We start from the raw sequence: 9,410 nt of genomic DNA on the forward strand, positions 1-9,410 counted from the left end.
CTAAAATAAGCCAAGAAAGACCATGTGAGGCATGACTGAGGTCTAGGGCACTGAGTGTTTCCTAATCAGGCCACCAGCAGTACCCATGGGGCGATGACTCTGCATGTTTAATCTTACAGGCCTTGGTTGAATGACTTGGCCAGTCCCCATGCAGGAAAGCCAGGATTCCCCCATCACTGTCAACAAAATCTGCCTCCCTACCGCCATCTGAAGGGCTTATCCGCTCCTCGTCCCAAATCAGAGCACTAAGTATCTTTTTTTGACAACATGGAGTCTCCTCCAGTCATCAACATCTGCCAGTAAAGCTGAAGTTCACCCCCACGCAAGTGTTCCCGCACTGCCAAAAGTGTTCCCGCACTGCCAAAAGTGTTCCCGCACTGCCAAAAGTGTTCCCGCACTGCCAAAAGCTGAAAGCAGTTCACACTTCCCAGTCACAAGCAGCTCGTCAACTGTACTCATTCTGCCATGGAAAATATCCTGTTTACCAATGAGTGTGTTATGTTATAGTGCTTTCAGATGTATTCCTTATCTTATAAAAGAATGACATGATTTAATTCAATACTTTGTTTAGCCAGTTTAGGTATTGAGAATATGATGGATAGACATGATCTAAATCAATTCTCTATGTTTTTAGACTCTTTCCATGATATCTATCTTTCATCCTGACGTCTGTGTCCTAATGACATTTTACATGACATTTAACAGGGAGGCAAGTTACATGAACACACATTATGGCTAATGGTCTGGTTTAAGACATCCTTTTTTATTAAACTGATGCTGTTCAAGAACCTTTTCAGAGTTCCTGGGTGGCGGTGACGGAAAGAACGATGTGTTCTCTGCTGGGAAACTGGTGCTAATTCCAAAATGGCACTCTATTCCCTTTATAGTGCACTTATTTTGACTAGGGCTCTTATCCTAAGTTGTGCACTATATAGGGAATATGGTTCCATATGGGATGCACCCTCTGAATCTAACATTCTCTCACTGTAAATATGAAGGGGTTAAAGTATAAATAATGAATGTCCTCACTTCACTGACTCCCCTGATATTGTTATTGGATTCAGATCATATAATATCCCTGTTAAATATAGAGTAGTATGTTATTGGGTGTCATTTTTACAACCAGAATGCAGCCATGATTTGAAATGATTTATTTAGAGCACTATTTATTTCCTCATTTCGCACAGTAATCTTAAGTGTATGTGGAGTTGTCCTAGATTTCTCTAAAATGGAGCCCTACCGTCAGTCAAAATAATAACCATGGTTCTTAATGGTTCTTCAAAGGCTCTCAAAAAATGAGTCCGGCCTCTACATCTGAAATACTCCCAACTGGAAAGAATTCAACAAGATTTGAAAAATGTAGTGCTATATCTACTTAAAATGAACACTTGATTACGTCAATCAGTTATAGTCATATCATACACATTAGCAGATGCCAATAGCAACAGCAGACTTACTGTAGTACGACACATAACGAAAATGACATTACAAGACTAAATACTTTACAATTTACATACATTTAAAAACATGAACATGTATTGTGTGTGCAGCTATCAGTTACACATACGTGTCAGTACTTACAGTACACACATTGGCAAGGTTAGCAAATTTAGGCATAACATGTCAGCAACAAACACTGACACTACACATCCAAGTATATCTGATCAAATGATGAAAGACAAGCATTGTAATTTTGAATTCCGTAAAGTAAATGTGGAAGAGGTGAAAAATTACTATTGTCTATCAACAATGACAAGCAACCAGGGTCTGGCAACTTGGATGGAAAATGACTGAGGATAATAACGAACGATATTGTCACTCCTATTTGCCATATCTTCAATTTAAGCCTACTAGAAAGTGTGTGCCCTCAGGCCTGGAGGGAAGCAAAAGTTTTTCCCCTACCTGAGAATAGTAAAGCCCCCTTTACTGGCTCAAATACCCGATCAGTCAGCTTGTTACCAACCATTAGTAAACTTTTGGAAAAAATTGTGTTTGACCAGATACAATGTTATTTTACAGTAAACAAATAGACTTCCAGCACACCTATAGGGAAGGACAGTCAACAAGTACAGCACTTATACAAATGACTGATGATGATTGGCTGAGAGAAATTTATGATAAAAAGATTGTGGGGGCTGTTTTGTTAGACTTCCGTGCGGCTTTTGACATTATCAATCATAGTATGTTGCTGGACAAATGTATGTGTTATGGGTGTTCTTTAATGGGAGCCTATCCAACAAAGTAGAATCAGGAATTCCCCGGGCAGCTGTCTAGGCCCCTTACTTTTTTCAATCTTCACTAACGACATGCCACAGGCTTTGAGTAAAGCCACGTTAGCCACCGACTGATATGACAGCAACACTTGACAAAGAGCTGCAGTTAGTTTCAGAATGGGTGGCAAGGAATACATTTGTCCTAAATATTTCAAAAACTAAATGCATTGTATTTGTGACAAATAATTTACTAAACCTTAAACCTCACCTAAATATTGTAATGAATAATGTGAAAATTGAGCAAGTTGAGGAGACCAAACTGCTTGGAGTAACCCTGGATTGTAAACTGTCATGGTAAAAACAATTGATACAACAGTACCTAGGATGGGGAGAAGTCTGTTTATAATAAAGTGCTGCTCTTCATTCTTAACAGCACTATCAACAAGGCAGGTCCTACAGTCCCTAGTTTTGTTGCACCTGGACTACTGTTCAGTCGTGTGGTCAGGTGCCAAAAAAAGGAATTTAGGAAAATTGCAATTATCTCAGAACAAGGCAGCACAGTTGGCCCTTGGATGTACACAGAGAGCTAACATTAATAATATGCATGTCAATCTCTCCTGGCTCAAAGTGAAGGAGAGATTGACTTCATCACTACTTGTATTTATAAGAGGTATTGACATGTTGAATGCACTGACCTGTCTGTTTGAACTACTGGCACACAGCTCAGACTCCCAGGCATACCCCACAAGACATGCCACAAGAGGTCTCTTCACAGTCCCCATGTCCAGAACAGACTATGGGAGGCGCACAGTTCTACATAGAGCCATGACTACATGGAACTCTATTCCACATCAAGTAACTCATGCAAGCAGTAAAATCTGATTTTAAAACCAGATAAAATACATTTTATACAACAGCGGGTGACTGTGAAGCAACACAAACATAGACACATGAATACAAACACACGACAACCTACGCACTATACACACACGTACACATGTATTTTGTGTTATAGATATTCAGTAGTAGAGGCCTGAAGGCACACAGTTAATGTTGTGAAATCTGTTCTGAATGTATTGTAATGTTTTTAAAATGTATAACTGCCTTAATTTTGCTGGACCCCAGGAAGAGTAGATGCTGCCTTGGCAGGAACTAATGGGGATTCATAATAAACCCCAGGAAGAGTAGCTGCTGCCTTGGCAGGAACTAATGGGGATTCATAATAAACCCCAGGAAGAGTAGATGCTGCCTTGGCAGGAACTAATGGGGATTCATAATAAACCCCAGGAAGAGTAGCTGCTGCCTTGGCAGGAACTAATGGGGATTCATAATAAACCCCAGGAAGAGTAGATGCTGCCTTGGCAGGAACTAATGGGGATTCATAATAAACCCCAGGAAGAGTAGCTGCTGCCTTGACAGGAACTGATGGGGATCCCTAATAAACCCCAGGAAGAGCAGGTGCTGCCTTGACAGGAACTAATGGGGATTCATAATAAACCCCAGGAAGAGTAGCTGCTACCTTGGCATAATACGTACAAATACAAAATAGAACAAGTAGATCACATGGGGTAGAGGCGTTGTGCCGTGAGGTGTTGCTTTATTTGTTATTTTAAATCAGGTATGTCTTTCTCTTGAGCTATAGAACATCAAATCAAATCAAATTCTATTGGTCACACACATGGTTAGCAGATGTTAATGCGAGTGTAGCGAAATGCTTGTGCTTCTAGTTCCGACCGTGCAGTCATATCTAACAAATCGAACAATTTCACAACAACTACCTTATACACACAAGTGTAAAGGAATGAATAAGAATCTGTAAATATAAATACACTGCTCAAAAAAATAAAGGGAACACTTAAACAACACAATGTAACTCCAAGTCAATCACACTTCTGTGAAATCAAACTGTCCACTTAGGAAGCAACACTGATTGACAATAAATTTCACATGCTGTTGTGCAAATGGAATAGACAAAAGGTGGAAATTATAGGCAATTAGCAAGACACCCCCCAAAACAGGAGTGATTCTGCAGGTGGTGACCACAGACCACTTCTCAGTTCCTATGCTTCCGGGCTGATGTTTTGGTCACTTTTGAATGCTGGCGGTGCTCTCACTCTAGTGGTAGCATGAGACGGAGTCTACAACCCACACAAGTGGCTCAGGTAGTGCAGTTCATCCAGGATGGCACATCAATGCAAACTGTGGCAAAAAGGTTTGCTGTGTCTGTCAGCGTAGTGTCCAGAGCATGCAGGCGCTACCAGGAGACAGGCCAGTACATCAGGAGACGTGGAGGAGGCCGTAGGAGGGCAACAACCCAGCAGCAGGACCGCTACCTCCGCCTTTGTGCAAGGAGGTGCACTGCCAGAGCCCTGCAAAATGACCTCCAGCAGGCCACAAATGTGCATGTGTCTGCTCAAACGGTCAGAAACAGACTCCATGAGGGTGGTGTGAGGGCCCGACGTCCACAGGTGGGGGTTGTGCTTACAGCCCAACACCGTGCAGGACGTTTGGCATTTGCCAGAGAACACCAAGATTGGCAAATTCGCCACTGGCGCCCTGTGCTCTTCACAGATGAAAGCAGATTCACACTGAGCACATGAGCACATGTGACAGACGTGACAGAGTCTGGAGACGCCGTGGAGAACGTTCTGCTGCCTGCAACATCCTCCAGCATGACCGGTTTGGCGATGGGTCAGTCATGGTGTGGGGTGGCATTTCTTTGTGGGGCCGCACAGCCCTCCATGTGCTCGCCAGAGGTAGCCTGACTGCCATTAGGTACCGAGATGAGATCCTCAGACCCCTTGTGAGACCATATGCTGACACATGCACATTTGTGGCCTGCTGGAGGTCATTTTGCAGGGCTCATTTTGCAGGGCTCTGGCAGTGCACCTCCTTGCACAAAGGCGAGGAGTGTTCCCTTTATTTTTTTGAGCAGTGTATATGGATAAGCGATGGCCGTGCAGCATAGGCAAGATGCAGTAGAGGGTATAGAGTACAGTATATACATATGAGATGAGTAATGTAGGGTGTGTAAACATTATATAAAGTGGCATTGTTTAAAGTGACTAGTGATACATTTATTACATCCAATTTGTAATTATTAAAGTAGCTAGAGATTTGAGTCAGTATGTTGGCAGCAGCCACTCAATGTTAGTGATGGCTGTTTAACAGTCTGATGGCATTGAGATAGAAGCTATTTTTCAGTGTCTCGGTCCCAGCTTTGATGCACCTGTACTGACCTATCCTTCTGGGTGATAGCGGGGTGAACAGGCAGTGGCTTGGGTGGTTGTTGTCCTTGATGGTATTTTTGGCCTTCTTGTGACATCGGGTGGTATAGGTGTCCTGGAGGGCAAGTAGTTTGCCCCCGGTGATGCGTTGTGCAGACCTCACTACCCTCTGGAGAGCCTTACGGTTGTGGGTGGAGCAATTGCCGTACCAGGCGGTGATACATCCCGACAGGATTCTTTCGTTTGTGCATCTGTAAAAGTTTGTGAGTGTTTTCGGTGACAAGCCAAATGTCTTCAGCCTCCTGAGCTTGAAGAGGCGCTGGACCATTTCAGTTTGTCCGTGATGTGCACGACGAGGTACTTAAAAATGTCCACCTTCTCCACTACTGTCCCGTCAATGTGGATTTGGGGATGCTCCCGCTGCTGTTACCTGAAGTCCATGATCATCTCCTTTGTTTTGTTGACGTTGAGTGTGAGGTTATTTTCCTGACACCACACTCCGAGGGCCCTCACCTCCTCCCTGTAGGTCATCTCGTCAGTGTTGGTAATTGAGCCTACCACTGTCGTCTGCAAACTTGATTATGAGGTGTGCATGGCCACGCAGTCATGGGTGAACAGGGAGTACAGGAGAGGGCTGAGAACGCACCCTTGTGGGGCCCCAGTGTTGAGGATCAGCAGGGTGGAGATGTTGTTTCCTACCCTCACCCCCTGGGGGCCGGCCTGTCAGAAAGTCCAGGACCCAGTTTCACAGGGCCGGCTCGAGAACCCAGCGTCTCGAGCTTAATGACGAGTTTGGAGGGTACTATGGTGTTAAATGCTGAGCTGTAATCGATGAACAACATTCTTTCATAGGTATTCCTCTTTCCAGATGGGTTAGGGCAGTGTGCAGTGTGATTGCGATTGCATCATCTGTGGACCTATTCGGGCGGTAAGCAAATTGGAGTGGGTGTCAGGTAGGGTGGAAGTGATTTGATCCTTGACTAGTCTCTCAAAGTACTTCATGATGACGGAACTGAGTGCTACGGGGCGATAGTCGTTTAGTTCAGTTACCTTAGCTTTCTTGGGAACAGGAACAATGGTGGCCCTCTTGAAGGATGTGGAAACAGCAGACTGGGATAGGGATTGATTGAATATGTCCGTAAACACACCAGCCAGCTGGTCTGAGCATGCTCTGAGGATGCGGCTAGCGATGCCGTCTGGGCCGGCAGCCTTGTGAGGGTATACACGTTTAAATGTTTTACTGCAGGCTCTCGGAAAAGGAGTGCCTGCAGGTTTTGTTAGCGGGCCGTGCCAGTGGCACTGTATTCACCTCAAAGCGAGCAAAGAAGTTGTTTAGTTTGTCTGGGAGCAAGACGTTGGTGTCCGCGACGGGTCTGGTTTTCTTTTTGTAATGCGTGATTGACTGTAGACCCTGACACATACCTCTCGTGTCTGAGCCATTGAATTGAGAGTCTACTTTGTCTCTATACTGACATTTAGCTGGTTTGATTGCCTTGCGTAGGGAATAGCTACACTGTTTGTATTCGGTCATGTTTCCTGTCGCCTTGCCATGATTAAAAGCAGTGGTTCACGCTTTCAGTTTTGCACAAATGCTGCCATCAATCCACAGTTTCTGATTGGGGAAGGTTTTATTAGTCACCATGGGTACAACATCACTGATGCACTAGCTAATAAACTCGCTCACCGAATCAGCGGTATACATCGAAGTTGTTGTCTGAGGCTATCCTGAACATATGGCTATGCAGTCATGGAAGGGAGTTTCATGCACGCATGGCTCTGTATAATATGGTATGTTTCCTTGATTATTTTCTGGACCTTATTTTTTTTTCTCCACCTGGGAAATGTTCTTGTTACTTGCAACCTCATGCTAATCGCATTAGCCTACGTTAGCTCAACCGTTCTGCAGGGGACCCAACAATCCTGAAGAAGTTTTTTATGTTTCTAACAAAAACAAGAAGTGATGCAGTCAGCGTCACGTTCCTGACCTGTTGTCTGTTATTTTTGTATGTGTTTAGTTGGTCAGGGCGTGAGTTGGGGTGGGCATTCTATGTTTTGTTTTTCTATGTTTAGGTCATTGCTAATTAGCCTTATATGGTTCTCAATCAGGGACAGGTGTTTGACGTTTCCTCTGATTGAGAACCATATAAAGGTAGGCTGTTCACACTGTTTGTTTGTGGGTGGTTGTCTTCCGTGTCTGTATGTCTGTTCGTACCACACGGGACTGTAGCGTTTTGTTTGTAGTCGGTACCTGTTCGTGCGTTCTTCATGTTATTATGTAAGTTCTCTAGTTCTCTAGTTCAGGTCTGTCTACGTTCGTTTTGTTATTTTGTAATCTTTCCAAGTGTTTTTTCGTGTGCGTCTTCGTCGTTTAATAAATCATTATGTTTTCAAAACCTGCTGCATTTTGGTCTGATCCCTACTCCTCCTCTTCAGACGAAGAGGAGGAGAGAAACCATTACAGTCAGTCTTTCCTCTTCCTCAACTCTTGGCCAAGAGAGACTTGCATACATAGTTTTAATATTAGCCCTCTGATTACAATCAATAGCAAGATGTGCAGCTCTGTTCTGGCCAGCTTCAGCTTAACAAAGTCTTTCTTTGCAGCATTTGACCATATGACTGGACAATAATCAAGACAAGATAAAACTAGAGCCTGTAGGACTTGATTTGTGGAGGGTGGTGTTAAAAAAGAAGAGCATTGGCCTCCCGGGTGGCGCAGTGGTCTAGGGCACTGCATCGCAGTGCTAGCTGCGCCACCAGAGTCTCTGGGTTCGCGCCCAGGCTCTGTCGCAGCCGGCCGCGACCGGGAGTTCCGTGGGGCGACGCACAATTGGGCTAGCTTCGTCCGGGTTAGGGAGGGTTTGGCCGGTAGGGATATCCTTGTCTCATCGCGCTCCAGCGACTCCTGTGGCGGGCCGGGCGCAGTGCGCGCTAACCAAGGGGGCCAGGTGCACGGTGTTTCCTCCGACGCATTGGTGCGGCTGGCTTCCGGGTTGGAGGCTCGCTGTGTTAAGAAGCAGTGCGGCTTGGTTGGGTTGTGCTTCGGAGGACGCGTGGCTTTCGACCTTCGTCTCTCCCGAGCCCGTACGGGAGTTGTAGCGATGAGACAAGATAGTAATTACTAGCGATTGGTTACGACGAAAATTGGGGAGAAAAGGGGATAAAATCTAAATAATAAAAATAAAAAATAAAAAAAGAAGGGCATCTATTTATTATGGACAGACCTCTCCCCATCTTTACAACCATTGAATCTATATGTTTTGACCATGACAGTTTACAATCTAAGGTAACACCAAGTAATTTTGTCTCTTCAACTTGTTCAACAGCCACACCATTCATTAGCAGATCCCACTGAGGTCTAGAACTTAGGGAATGATTTGTTACCAAATACAATGCTCTTAGTTTTAGAGATGTTTAGGATCAGTTTATTACTGGCCAACCATTCCAAAAGACAGTGCAACTCTTTGTTAACTTCTTATGGCTGCAGGGGCAGTATTGAGTAGCTTGGATGAAAGGTGCACAGAGGTGCCCAGAGTAAACGGCCTGCTCCTCAGTCATAGTTGCTAATATATGCCAATTATTAGTAGTATTGGATAGAAAACACAAAAGTTTCTAAAACTGTTTGAATTATGTCTGTGAGTATAACAGAACTCATATGGTAGGCAAAATCCTGAGAAAAAATCCAAACAGGAAGGGAAAATTCTGAGGCTGGTCGATTTTCAACCAAGATCCTATTGAAATCACAGTGAGATATGGATGAGTTTGCACTTCCTACGGCTTCCACTGGATGTCAACAGTCTGTAGAACCTTGTCTGATGCCTCTACTGTGAAGGGAGAGGGGTAGAATGAGAGGGGTATTAGTCAGGTCTGCCATGACCTGACCATTCTTTGACCATGCACGTTCACATGAGAGGGAGCTCTGTTCCATCGCTCATCTGAAGTCAATGTAATTCTCCGGTTGGAACATTATTCA

The sequence above is a fragment of the Salvelinus fontinalis genome, chromosome 3 (assembly GCF_029448725.1).
Source record: "Salvelinus fontinalis isolate EN_2023a chromosome 3, ASM2944872v1, whole genome shotgun sequence".
NCBI classification, from domain to species: domain Eukaryota; kingdom Metazoa; phylum Chordata; class Actinopteri; order Salmoniformes; family Salmonidae; genus Salvelinus; species Salvelinus fontinalis.